The sequence below is a fragment of the Panthera tigris genome, chromosome D1, assembly GCF_018350195.1.
Source record: "Panthera tigris isolate Pti1 chromosome D1, P.tigris_Pti1_mat1.1, whole genome shotgun sequence".
NCBI lineage: Eukaryota > Metazoa > Chordata > Mammalia > Carnivora > Felidae > Panthera > Panthera tigris.
Window position 1 is genome coordinate 81,594,915 of NC_056669.1, and position 13,497 is coordinate 81,608,411.

The 13,497-nt window shown below is 42.8% G+C and overlaps 1 protein-coding gene across 1 annotated transcript in view; it reads right to left on the bottom strand.

Moving 5' to 3' along the window:
• Positions 1-6,483, bottom strand: part of BDNF (brain derived neurotrophic factor) — a 35,435-nt gene extending 28,952 nt beyond the window's left edge. The window contains exon 1 of the mRNA XM_015544869.2: positions 6,415-6,483. The gene's annotated coding sequence lies outside the window, so the exon portion shown is untranslated. The remainder of the gene's footprint in view (positions 1-6,414) is intronic.
• Between the last annotated feature and the right edge of the window lie 7,014 nt (positions 6,484-13,497).

Genomic DNA, 13,497 nt, shown 5'->3' on the forward strand with positions numbered 1-13,497 from the left:
TTGGATCAAAGACATTCTTAAGATCTCTCCATTCAATTTATTTGGTGTTACTGTATCTCAGAAAGTGCAATGAATGGCCTGTAGCAAATGAATAAAATCAGAACCTTTGTACCCAATGTTTTAATACGTAATCTTGAAAATAATAGTTGGAAAAAAAAAAAAGCCAGTCTTTATTCTTGGCAGGCTAGTCTACATTTGGCCACTATATTAAAATGCTAAAATGACTTCGTGTCTGTGTTGAGTTGTGGATCTTCCAGTTTTAAAACCTCACTTCCAATCCCAATTGCCTAATAACCCCCCTACACATCCCGCCCCCAGCCCCCACACTCACCAAATCTGAATAGGGTGGCAAGGAAATCCTAGTAACTGTAGCCTTAAAAGAAATTACTCATATGGCAAATAAGCCATTTGGCTTGGTAAAGCTGGTGATTTTGTTCTCTAGGTGGCACTATTACTTCAATTTTTGATGAGTTGCTTAAGTTTCTTGAACATACCAGTTTTTTTTTAAATTCCCACTATATAAATCTTAATTTTATCACACACTAGTTGTAATTAAACGACAGGTTGTCTTCTAGTTTTATTTTAATAAGTCAGTTTGAAGTTAAGTGGCTTTTTATCATAGAATTTTATATTTCCTAGTTATATTGTCTTGGAATTAAGGAATCCTCCTTTGCCGGCCCTCCTCCCTCTAAATACGCAAAAGCATGTCAAAAACACAGAAGGTGGTCATAAAGCTTCAGTCAGACCAAAGGAATGAAGATGAAAGCACATTTAAGAGCTACTAGGTTCTGCGAGCTTTCAAAATCAGGACGTTACTACCATGACAACCAACGAAAAGTTCTTTCAAGTGAACCTTTGGGGAAAACTGCATAACATTTGTTACTCTCTGGGCTCTGGAAATAAACTTGTGCTTTATTATGGCTGTCACTGAAGCTTGTAAATTTACTCTGCTTCCGCCTAGCCACTCTCCTGGTCCCATACCCGGCCCCTCAATTCATTTAATGGAACCCATCCTCAAACTTCAGACAATGTATGAATGAGACATCAGGGCAACGAGCCTATTTGGTTAGATTTGTTTCACCAAGAGCGTAAGTGTCCCAGAGTTTGAACTTGAATTTGAGTACGCGCATTTAAATGAAAGCTTCCACGCTTCTTGGCGGACCACATACACAGGCTTTTCTATGGAAATAAGAACACCTTCCTGTTCCACTTAGGGAACACACCCATTTACCATTCCCGTACCTCAAAAAGTTTTTCAAAGTCAATATATTAGCGAGCTTCATTGTTTCATGTCTGTCATCAAGAATGATTCCGTATATTATATAATTGGGTCCATGACTTTTCTAAAGCTTTAGTTTAAGTGTTCTGGAAAACCAGAGGTGCGTTTAAGTATAAAATTGTTTAGGACTGAACAATTCTACACCTTATGTGGAAGTTTAAAGGGACTATGAGGACACATATGCCTAAGCTTAAAAATACCAAAGCTTTCCTCTGTTTCCTAGGGTTAAACCCCACATACAAATGACATACGGATTTCATTTGCCAACATCATGTATTGCTTAACATTACTCCACACTGAAGAGAGTGAATGCACACAGAGGGTAACCAGTAAGTTTGCTCAATCACCTTTGAAGCCCATCTGGGTATGTTATTTACCCTAGTAGAGAAAATTTATCACAACCCAACTTAATGTGATTCTTGTTCAAATGATTTCTTCCTCCACTGAACAGCCAGCATTTAAACCTAAAATTCCCCTGAATTCTCTTCTCCATTCCTCTTTAAAATGCAATTCACAGCTTGAGATTACAGTGCCTGCCAGGGGCTGAATGGCTGCTCTAGAAGGCTGAGAGTCCTTCAATTAAGCAGCAATTTTGCAATTAGTGGAAACTGAGTGCTCCATAACAATCGTTTGAAAACAAGTTGAGAAAAGTTAGCAATTACCCTATTAAAGAGACATATTCACTTGCATTTGGCTGGGCTGGCCCCCTCGCACAAATTACAATCTTCCATACAAGGAGATGCCAGTTGAAAATTGTTTCAACCATTAAAATAAATTCGGTATTATGGACATCGAAATGGGAGTGCCTTTCATTTTAGAAGATATTCAGAGTTTAGCTATCATACACTTCCCATGCTCTCTGTTTCCATTCACAAAGTCTAAAATTGTTCTACTATGGGACTAACTTCCTAAATCTTAAAATGTTAATGAACTGCATGCGTATGACCTTTCCATTGTGTACATCTTCAATATTCTTGAAGCTTAGTAGAAGATTAAGTCCATGATTGAGACCCAAAGCTGCTGGCTGTTACATTCCACAAGTTCACTACCTGGATATAGAATATAGAGCTCTGTGTGCTCTGTGCTTGTGAAAGGGGGTGGGGGGTGGGATGCGGGTGGGGGTGGATATTTACAGAATGTTTTAAAGACAAAGGTTAAAAAAAATGTAACAGAGCTCTTTGCTATTATCAGGTAGGCGTGCCCAGCTTGCTGTGTGTGCTGAGCTACAAACCAGAGCTATTTATGTTTGAAAGAAATGAGATTATCAATCATCTGCATTTTGACTACTGAAGAGTAAGATTCCTGGAAGAAGGGAATAGCTTATATTCTCATGGTGCCCCTATTAAAAAGGAAACCGAAAAGACTTTAAGCCAGGATTTCAGAAATTTGCATTTACAGGATTTCCCCCCTCCTGGTCATTCAAAATGAGCCAGCAATATTACAGCATCTCCCCACCCCACTTTGGCCATTGTGAGATTTAGACTATTAATTCACCTAGTACAAATGAATCATTTGCTTTTTAGGCAAATGATCATTTTCTTGGTTCCTCTTGATTGAAACTAAAAGTTACACTTACTGAGAAGACATCCTAAAACAGATTTCCCTGATGCTTTATTTTGTGGATACTCAAATGTTGACCTAATTTATACCTTAAATGACCTTAAATATCACCTTAAAATAAACAAGATTTCCAGTTACTAATTCAGTCCTGAATGGGCTATGAATGGCTCCAAAGGTATGTGAAAAATTATGCTGCTATTTTGCTTTTTAAAAAATGTGATGTCTAAGTGTATGCAATGTTCTAACGCTTCAAAACATGTACGTAAGTCTTGTTTATCTGGAAATCATTTCTTTCTGCTCATATCATTTATAAATAGAAAATGTTCTGTAATGACTTAAAATAGCCCTACCTAGGTAACAATTCTCCTTTCAAGATACTTATTACCGGTATGTATTTACCAACATGTATCACATTTTGCAAAATAAGGTAGAAGAAAAAAGATAATGACTTTATGGCCCTGGAATTCCAGTAATGGTGACCCACGTGTTTTAAATTCCAGTAAAAGTTACGGTTACATTTCAACAAGTGTCTCCTTCCTTTCTCTTACCTCTGCTGGTAGTCCAGAGGTAAACTTACAAAAGAAGAATGTTAACCAAGGTGTCTGCAAAATCAGGCAATAGGAGTTAGTGACTGTTTTAAAGGGAACCTGGTCCCAGGGCCAAAATTTTGCAATCTCTAAGTGCAATGTGTGATGTGATCTATTACATGTGACAACATGGAGCACTACATGCTCAGAAACTTCATCTTAAAAACGACAATGTTGCAGGAGGTAAACATTGAGGATTCCTGTGTTTAGAAGAATTAAATCCGTAACTACACCTCAATAAATAAAAGTGTAAAAAATGTATACAATTTTAAGACTAAAATGACTTTTGACATTATAAACACACATACAAACAGATTTTTGGATAAAAATAGAGAAGAGATCTATTCCAAGAAGTCGAACCAATTTGAAAGTCTTATTTAATAGCATAACACGTTTTATATAGTTTTTTTAAAAAGTCCCAATTAGATACTAGTTTGCTTTAAAAGATAACTGTACTGGAATTAATAGACAGTCAGAAATATGATTTTCTTTGCTTCTGGCCAAGAACATTCTTGTATTCTTGTCAAAAAAATATTCACTAGCTACTGCTGACACTGAAGAGTGTTAAGATACCTGAAGGACCCTAAAATTAGATCGAGGAAGCATTAACACACCAACCGTAGCCCATCATAACTCCCCCAGCGCGAGGAAAACTTGCACTGGAGCCAAAGAGAGGCAACCAGTCAAACAAAATACATCCGAATCGGGAGTCTGAGCATCATTCAACAAGTCAACAAAAGTCCCTCCTACCAGCTCCCAAAGGGATCCCGAAAAGCCATCCCTTACCACTTCCCCACCCCCAGCCTCTCGGCCCCAGCAGCTGCTCTGGGTAGCTGGGCCGGCAGAGGGCACCCTCTACCTTCCCTAGCACCAATCTCCCTGCCCCACTCCTCCTAGCCCCCAACCCCTGGCCCTCCACCCCGCTCCACCCCCACACAAACACTGCATCCTCCGACCGCGACTCCAGTTTACTCCAGCAGCCCCGAAGCTTATCTCCCCTGGGGGTGCCCCCACTCTGCAATTTCCCTAATCAGCCCGTCGGGCATAAACCCCCCAAGCCTCAACTCTTTCTTTCCAGGCACAGCTCACCCATTCTTTTTCCCCGGCTTTGCATCCCCAGAGACCCACGCGAGTCAGGACACCCCACGCTGCCCCCGAAAGTTAAAACTTCTGTACTTCCCTAGAAGGTGCCCCAAGGGAGGGGCGCGGGATGGGGAGAGGTGTGGGCGCAGCTAGCTCCGGAGTCCTGCAGCCCCTTTCAGGTCCGAGCTGCAGGAATGCCTCAAGTTTTCCAAGATATATTGGCACTGGACCTGTGTTGAGTCCGCAGGTGACCGAGTGCAGCCCGGCTGGAGCCCCGGGGGTGCGGTGGTGTGGGCTGAAGGAGCAAGAGCCGCCCCCCCCCCCAAATCTGCGCGGGGACCGCCCAGCTCAGAGGAAAGATTCCTATCCCAGCTCGGATACAGGCACCGCAGTCAGGGCCCCCGACAGCTGGCGCCCTAAATCTCTCTCACGACCCCGCCTCTGCTAGGGGAGGGTTTCGGGGGATCGCCAGGGCGCCGTCTCCGTTCCCACCGCGCAGCTCCGCGTCTCCTCTAGGCTTTTTCTCCCCCACTTAAGGGCTGCCCAGGGTCCCTCTCCCTCGGAGGTCCTGGCTGCCCTCTGGACCAAGGGATGCGAGGAGAAAGCTCCGCCAGGGCAACTCCAAGTCCCCCTTCTCCAGGAGGGGAGGAAAGGCGTTCCGACCTCTTCCCACAACTTCGGGGCCCCCCCAGCCAACTTTCCCCCGCGGACGGGCGGCTCCCGCGCCAAGCCCCACGCCTGCTGCTCGCCTACCTCCGGGTCCACACAAAGCTCACGGGTCCCCTGCGGAGGAGTCACATCGTTATGTCGCTCCTGGCCCCTGTGCCCAGCCCCGATCCCCGTCGCGGAGCCGCTGGCCGCCGGCCCCACAGCAGCGGTGGCAACTGCAATTCAAGCGTCTCATCAAAGCTTCCCGAGGAGGAGGAGGCGGGGGGCGCGCCGGGCCGGCTCCTCGGCCCCGCCCGGGAGCCCGCGGCGCGACGGGGGACGCGGGACGGCGAGCGGGCGGGTGCGCCCGGGCGCGGCGGCGGGAGCGGCGGCGGCGGCGGCGGCGGCGGGGACCGGGAGCTCCAGCCTGCGCCTCGAGCTCGGGTCAGACATTATTTAGCTCTTCGGTTGAGCTTCGATTGGTCAAACGGCGCCGCCCCCCGCCCCCCTCCCCCGGCTCGCCCGCGCCACCGATACCCGTGCGGGGCGGCCGCTTAAAGGGAACGCCGCGCCTTTTCCTCACTCCGCTCAGCCCCCGGGACTCCCGGGACTCCCCGGGCCCGCGCGCCCCTCGCTCCCAGTCCCTGCGGTCCCGCGACGTGGCCCCGCGAACCTCGCGCCCGTCCGGGTCGCCTGGGCAGGACGCAAGCGCCGCGCCCGCCGCTTCGAGGGGCGACCTACCCCCGCCCGGGGGAACCCCGCGTCCGCGCCCTCCGCGGAAACCCCGGCTGTCCGCGCCGGGGCGGGAAGGAGCCAGTGGAAATCGGGCGTCCCCGGGGTCTTGCTCCCCTCCCTGGCAACTCCCTCCGCCCCATCCCAGCACCCAAGTTCTGCAGGAGAGGGCGTGCGTTTCCCCGGCCACAAGACACACCTTCCCGCACCTTCCCGCACGACGGAGCTGCAAACGCGAGCACACAATGAAATCGCACGGAGCATGGGGCTATTGGTTTACTCCGCTGTCTTAAACACTCCGGCTTAAACAGAGTTCGTGCACTGACCTCTCCAGAGTTTGCCTAATAGGAATTCAATCAAGATAATAACGGCATTTTTTATTAATGAACGCCCCCAGATAACGTTACACCAAGTTACTTGCTCCAGCCAGGAAGCCGAGGCAATGACAGACCTCACTAAAGCCACACGCTTTCCAGCCGACCAAACAGAGAAAAACGGAAAGAGAAAGAAAGAAAAGAAACCCACCTTTTCAGTCACTACTTGTCAAAGTAAACATCAAGGCAGCTGCTCTGGGGAAGACTTCGGCCCCAAAACTCCCAGACTCTATTATTTTTTTCACGTTCCCTTTGGTTAAAAAGAAGTGGGGGGTGCGAGTCTTTGGTGCCCGGTATGTACTCCTTCTGTTCTGCAGCAAAGAAGTTAAATTATTGATAGTGGAAATTGCATGGCGGAGGTAATACTCGCACCCCCTGAGCGAGGAGCTCCATTTGATCTCGGCAGGGGCAGGGAGATTTCATGCTAGCTCGCCAGGGGGAGCGGCAGCGCGAGCAGCCCTCTCCGCGGTGAATGGGAAAGTGGGTGGGAGTCCACGAGAGGGCTCCACGGTGCCTTGACGTGCGGTGTCATATGATACCTCCGCTGCCTCGAAATAGACACTCTAGTGCACGAATTACCAGAATCAAAATTCAGCGCATTTAAAATGATACATCTTTTATTAGAAGAGTTCCGTTCCAGGGCATTGCATGGTTTTGCAGATGTTTTCACTTCCCTCCCTAGCAAACTTCACACATAAACCAATCCTTTTAATAATGAACCTGGGCAGCAAAGATAAATAAAAAGCCTTCTGTTTTTTACCTACGTGTGGGGTGGGGGTGGGGGTGAAGGGGCAATTGGCTCAGTTAATCCTCCCCTCGCGCCCCTCCCCCACCCAGCGAAGAGCAAACAGACTTTCGGGTGCGGGTAGCCAAGACCCTTGGAGAGAACCGAAGTGGGTAGGGTCCTGAGGACTATTTTCAATTTGCCATTGGAAGGACGCTGTTAACCGTCTACCTAGGTTCCTGCTTTAAAGCTGATTTTTCTTCCCATTAGTTCAAACGATTCGTACGCTACTGGGAAAGACCTTAAAATACTGAATAAGGAACAAGACAGCAGTACCTAATTTGTAAGCCTTGGACCTCCCGCAAGTGTACAAATATCATCTTGGGTGCCTACTAAAAAGCAGATTTCTCCTCCGGAATTTGTGATTTAGTAGGGGTGGGGCAGGGTCCAGGGATTAGCATTTTAACAAGCCCCTCAGGCAATTCGGATGCAGAAAATCTGAGGTCACACTCTGAGAAACACTTTCTTAAGGGCTGCATAAATGGGTGTCAGAGGAATCTCCCATCCAGCCCCTCCCCCCAACAAATTTGGTGGGCAGTTTTATGTGTATGTACATTTTTCTGTAATCTCATAGGGGTTGACCTAATAATTGCTAAGACTCATTGCTGTAAGAATTTCCTTAAACACTCCAACATTAATTTGGGGAAAGGGAAAGATTTATAAACAGTTTCCTTTCCTGGACCCTCTTGTGGTTATCAAGAATGTGCTGGTTGGACTGAGTTATATACTCGGTTCAGTTTATCTAAGGGTTTAGAGTTAACAAAATGAGTTCACTTATATTAGCTGTTTTAGAGCTTGTAAAGACTAGTGACAGAAACGATTATTACTTTATATATAAAGAACCTGAGACTCAGTGCCACGAAATAATTCGCCCAAATTCACACAGCTAAATGCCAGAGACAAAACTTGAATGAACTCAGGAACTCTAGCTAGAAATATCCCTGCCTCCCCCCCACCTCAATATAAATAAAGCTATCTGTTCTTTGGAAGTGTTATCCGGAAGTATTTTGCAAATTGCTGGGCTGAATAGTCAAATTGTTCAAAAATGTGCATATTCTCTGAGTGTCACACATTTAGCTTGCACCTCTATCAACCTGACAGAACACAAGACCGATGTAAACTACCCTAGAACACAGAGGATGAAGTTTATTGTGGAATATTTAATGCATTTGAAACATGCAGGCTAGCCTGCAGCAATAAAGGACCCAGGGCATGAAGCTGGGCTTGGCCACCTCAAAGTACCTCTGTATTGATAACCCAGGGGTGTAGTCTGAACGCAGATAAAATTTCTTTTAATACTGCAAAACCATTTCAGAGGCTAGATTTATAAATTTAAAAACATACACACAAACGAAACCTTGTACTATTTTATAAAGCACTGGAAGAGCTCTACTCTAAACTTTTTTTTTTCTAAATAGCTTTATGCTAACTTCAAACCCATGCTTTGCTTCCAACTGTGAATTTGCTCAAAAATGAGTTATTTCCTTAGCTTTTAAAGCTCAATTGTAAATTGCTTCCTTGGGGGGGGAGGGGAATACCTACCTAGTGAGAGTCAAGAATCTTACCATTCTCAGTGGTGCTCAGAGATAATGGCAAATCTTCTACCTGCTAAATTCACATTGCCAAATCAGCATTTTGCTGAAGGAAAAAGTGTTCTCCTTTACGAGACAGACTCTGATTGTGTCTGTGGCCAGTCTTCTTATTTCTACTCTCCCTTGAATAAATAAATGTTTGTATCTCTCCTTTCCAGTGTGTGGTGCAGTTTTACTGAGGAAAAGGCAGAGGAGTCAGAAATGGCAGGAATATTTCAAAATAGAAGAAGATCAAATGCCAATTCAGATAAACCCTTTGATGAATCAGACCTCTTGACATTTCTGAGCATTTTGAAACTTTCTGATTTGTGATTACAGTATTACAGAAAAAGTAAAAGATCAGACTTATGATACTAGCTTATTTGCCTTAAAGATACACCTTACATTCAGAAACAATGAAGCTAAGATAAACTAAAGTTGTACTGGTACGTTGCATGGAATTCTGAATAATATTTTTATTTGTTTAGTTCAGGTAGCATATGGAGACAGTATTAGAAGTCTAAGACCAAACTTTTTACAAAATTATTTCGCTATTGTGATCAGGGACGATGCTGAGAATATAGAGCGTTAGTCTCTCACATGATTGATAGGTTAGAAACAAAGTTCCCAAGTTTATGATCCGAACATTTTCTCAATCACCCAAAGGAGGAAAAACTAGAGCTTGAAAAGAAAATGCTCCCTATTTAACTTGGGGGGGACTTCAAAATTAATTTTGAATTAGTTAAAATCTTTATTTATTTTTGGCTATGGGCTAATTCTATTCTAACCCAATGTTCTAGAAAGACAAAGGTCAGGAAGAAATGTGAATTCCCATCTACTCTTCTCAGGAAATATACACTAATCCTCATTACTCAAGTGGGAACAGAGGCAGTAGGCTCAGATTTGACATCAACATATTTTTTCTATTAATAATTTTAATTGGCTGAGGTCAATTCCACTATCATTACAAGCATTTTATGTTTAATTATGTTTATTTAAGTTTCCTAGTTACTCCTGCCTTCAATCCTCCTTGCGGAAAAAAAAAAAATAGTTGTCTAGAATCAAATGAATTGACCTCAAAAACTGCTGAAAATCTTAGTAATTAGCATAGAGAAAATAATAAGTAAACAGAAAACTCTCCTGCTTAGCAGAGTGGCAAAGGTAGTTTCAAAGTCATGCTGCATGACTTTCAAAGGCCCAATCCAGCATTGAACTATGTCACAAATAATCCTACAAATTATTGAGTAAGGCCTGTCCTGAGAAAAATCTTACAGAAGAAATAATATCCCTGTTCATTAGATGGTACCTTTATATGAGGTATACTTCTTCTCTGTAAGCTTTTTATGAACAGATGTGTCCAAATTGGTCGACACCTGTTAAAAGAATTATGTAACCAGGCATGGCCGTTAGTGGCAAACAAACAAAAGAAAGGAACCACAGTGTGAAAATGTTAGAAGGGCAAAAATTAGGAGAATAGAGCAAGAAGGTCAAAAACCAATCCCATCTGGGAATAATATTTAGTTGGATCAAGAAAAACGGCACCAAAACCATTATGAAATAACTGAGACTGACCCCTAAACATATGAGAGTCATCAACTCGTAACCCTATGAGTTACCAGATTTTCCTGGAGAACATTTAAAACTGAATAGTGAAGAATACATCGGTTTACTCATTGTAACGTTTCTGTAAGCATGGTCAAAAAGGATGCGATTGTAGACTTAGAACAAGTTAGAACTGACAGTGATAGCTGCCTGTGGTATTTTGTTAGTTTTATTGGGAGAAGCGCCATGAGAAGAATTAGCAAATTTAAACCAAAAGGTTTCAGGACGTTGAATCAAATTGTAAGAAACAGATTACCTTATTTTGGACACCTAACTATTTAGGCTGTGTGAGATGATGGGGGTAAGAGATTTTCTACTGCTAAATTTCATATTCTTCATGGAGAAAGTCAGAAACATATACAAAAAGATAATTTTTTAAAAAATCAGTGAACTTCCTAAAGTCACATAAAAAAAAAAATCACACTAAGAATTTGGCCTGTTTTTGTGTGATTCTGAGTCTACACAGTGCCTATCTCGAATGGTCTCTTTGACAAAGGACCAGAGCAGGATGTGCAAGTGGCTCTTTTGTCAAAATCCTCTAGGATAGTGCAGGCATGGTAAGAATACAATCCTCAGGACTACACATGTGGCAGTCAAGGGTTAGGCTTTTGATTTGTCTAGCATACAGAATCATTCGGAAACCTAAGAAACTCTTGACTTTTCCCAACTTTTAGTTCATCTTCAGTTTATTATCTTCACATCATGGTTACATTCATTCAGTTGATGAAAACTTGCTGAATACCTACTGTCAGACATTGCTGTGTGGACTATGTTTTGTTTTGTTTTAAGATTTTATTTTTTTCAGTAATCTCTACATCCAACATGGGGCTCAAACTCACCACCGTGAGTTGAAGAGTCGCATGTTCCACTGACTGAGACAGTCAGGTGCCCCAACTCTATGAACTATGTTAAAGGAAGATGAATAAAACATATTTCAGCTCTTTAAGATGCTCAAATTCTGGAATATAAGATTTGTCTTTTAATCCATTGGGTCACTTGAGAATTAGTTAAGGGAAGGAAATTATGTTTGGTTTTGTTTTCCCTTGTCATGGGTTTGGTGTATGGAAAGTGACATCAGCAGGCTGCCAGTGGCCAGGTGATAGTAGTGATGGACAAGAAACTTGTTCCCAAAACTGGAAGGGCACCTAGCAGCTTGGGAGGACCCACCATGATTGATCGGTGCCCTATCTACTCTTGGTTGGCAGCATTTTACAAAAGGTAGAAAAAGGGTAAGGGGTCATGGATATAAGTAGTGGTAGGAAGGAAATGAGGCATAGTTCAGGCAAATAATTTTTCTAAATATGATTAGGCAGATTTATCAAAAGATAGGTACAGAAGGGATCTTAAGAGACTATCTTGTCTTCCTCACTGCTCATAGGCCTACCATTACAGACCAATAAAGGAGATTCCACATCTCTCTTCTGAGGACCTTTCTAAGGATCCAAAAATTCTAGTGCTTGGAAGTCCCCATTTATAACACATTACGGTTCTTGTTGCAATTTATATCTTATTTCATTTCATCCAACCTTAGTGAAGATGGAGAACAGCTGCTTACTAACCTCCTTGTGTTATTAAGTCACCACTCGGACTTTTCTCATATAGCAAGAAATCAGATCTCACAACCTTTCTTCATAAACTCCAACTTCCAATCCATTAATCATTTCCCTCGGTCTACCCTGGACCTCCTCCAAGATCTCCATATTCTTCTGAAAATGTGGAGCCCCAAACTAGACATGTGTGTGAAATTATCCAGGGCTCAGGAAACATGGGAGTCATGAATTATCTGAACACAGCTGTTGGGAAAAAACTAAAGGGGAGATTCAATTAGATTGACAAATCCTTCCCTTGCAACTTAGAGATAGAAGTGGTGTGTTTCATAAAAAGATGAGCCTTCATGTCAAAGCTGTATCTTCTATCCTTCGTTTTTAGATGAAGCACTTCTCAAAAGAAACAGATCTTGAACAGGGCCTTTAGTTTTTACTTCTTTTCTTCTCAACAAAATTGTTTAAGAACAAGTGATTTTTCTGTACTCCACTTAATACCCCCACGTTATGGGTCTTTATCTGTTAAAGTGGGATAGTGCTTGCATACTCTCAAGTGTTTATTTTGATAAAATTTCTCTCAAAGGGTAAGGACTATGAAACACTACACTACTTTTAAAGCTTCAACTTTCTCCTAATTTGAACCATATCTTTTCATATTGTCTGTATATAAAGCCTAATTAGAATAGAGTAAAATGAAATTGAAGTCCATAAAAAAGAATCATGTTAACCTACATGACACCTAGAATAAAGTTTAACTGATTATTTCATTTGTCGTTTCTATCTCTGTTACGATCTCACAATTCAGTGTGACCAAATATTTTGGCCCTTCTCATTCTTTATAGATCAAATGAAGAGCATGGGATCAGCAGAAATACCATTCCCACTACTCACGGCTGTCTCTTTAGGTCATGCTTAGGGCATTCAATGGTGACTACAACATCAATCTCGTAGTCCCAAGAAGAAATTAGGCCAGACATGGGATGAAGTCAACACTCGAAAAAGAAACTGAAGGGGAGAGGAGAACATTTATTTCCCCTTCATAATATAATTTTGAGAAGTTGTTAAGGGACTCTGTGACCAAATGAAGACTGCTAAGAATGTTTGCTGTAAGTAGGCACTTCTTAAGCCTTGGTCTATCATTGCAGGGCACCAAGAAGTGATAAGTCTAGTTGGATCTAAGAAAGGGTGATGATGCAGATGGACAGGACAAATATAATGTTTCATAAATGTTGAGTACAGGGAGATGGAATAGAATGAGGAAAGAATGGGGGGGAAAGTAGAGGCACACATTTAAATTCCAAGATGCCTTAATTGATTTTTTTTTTTTTTTTTTTTGTCAGTCATTGCTATATGTATGCTCAAAGAAACCCATTTTTCTCTGCCTGGACAGTAGTTATGACCTGGGAAAAGTGGGTAGTGTATGTGATGTAAGGGAGTATATGGCTACATATACAGTTGTGGAAGTCAGACATTGATTCCATGATACAAATTAAATATACTTCTGGGATGCAAATTCAGACCACAGTCAGCTTTCCTCAAGATAGCCTCTCTGCTGAATTAGAAAAATGAAGACCCAGAACTTTAATACCAAATTCCATGCCTCTCCCAAATGCAGTAAAATGTGTAGCATTGAGGATCTTTTATTTCATAGACATGTTTTCCTGGAGTACTTGGGAAGAATGAGCCAATACTATTATATATTCTGACCTTTTTAATTTAAAAAAAGAAAAAGT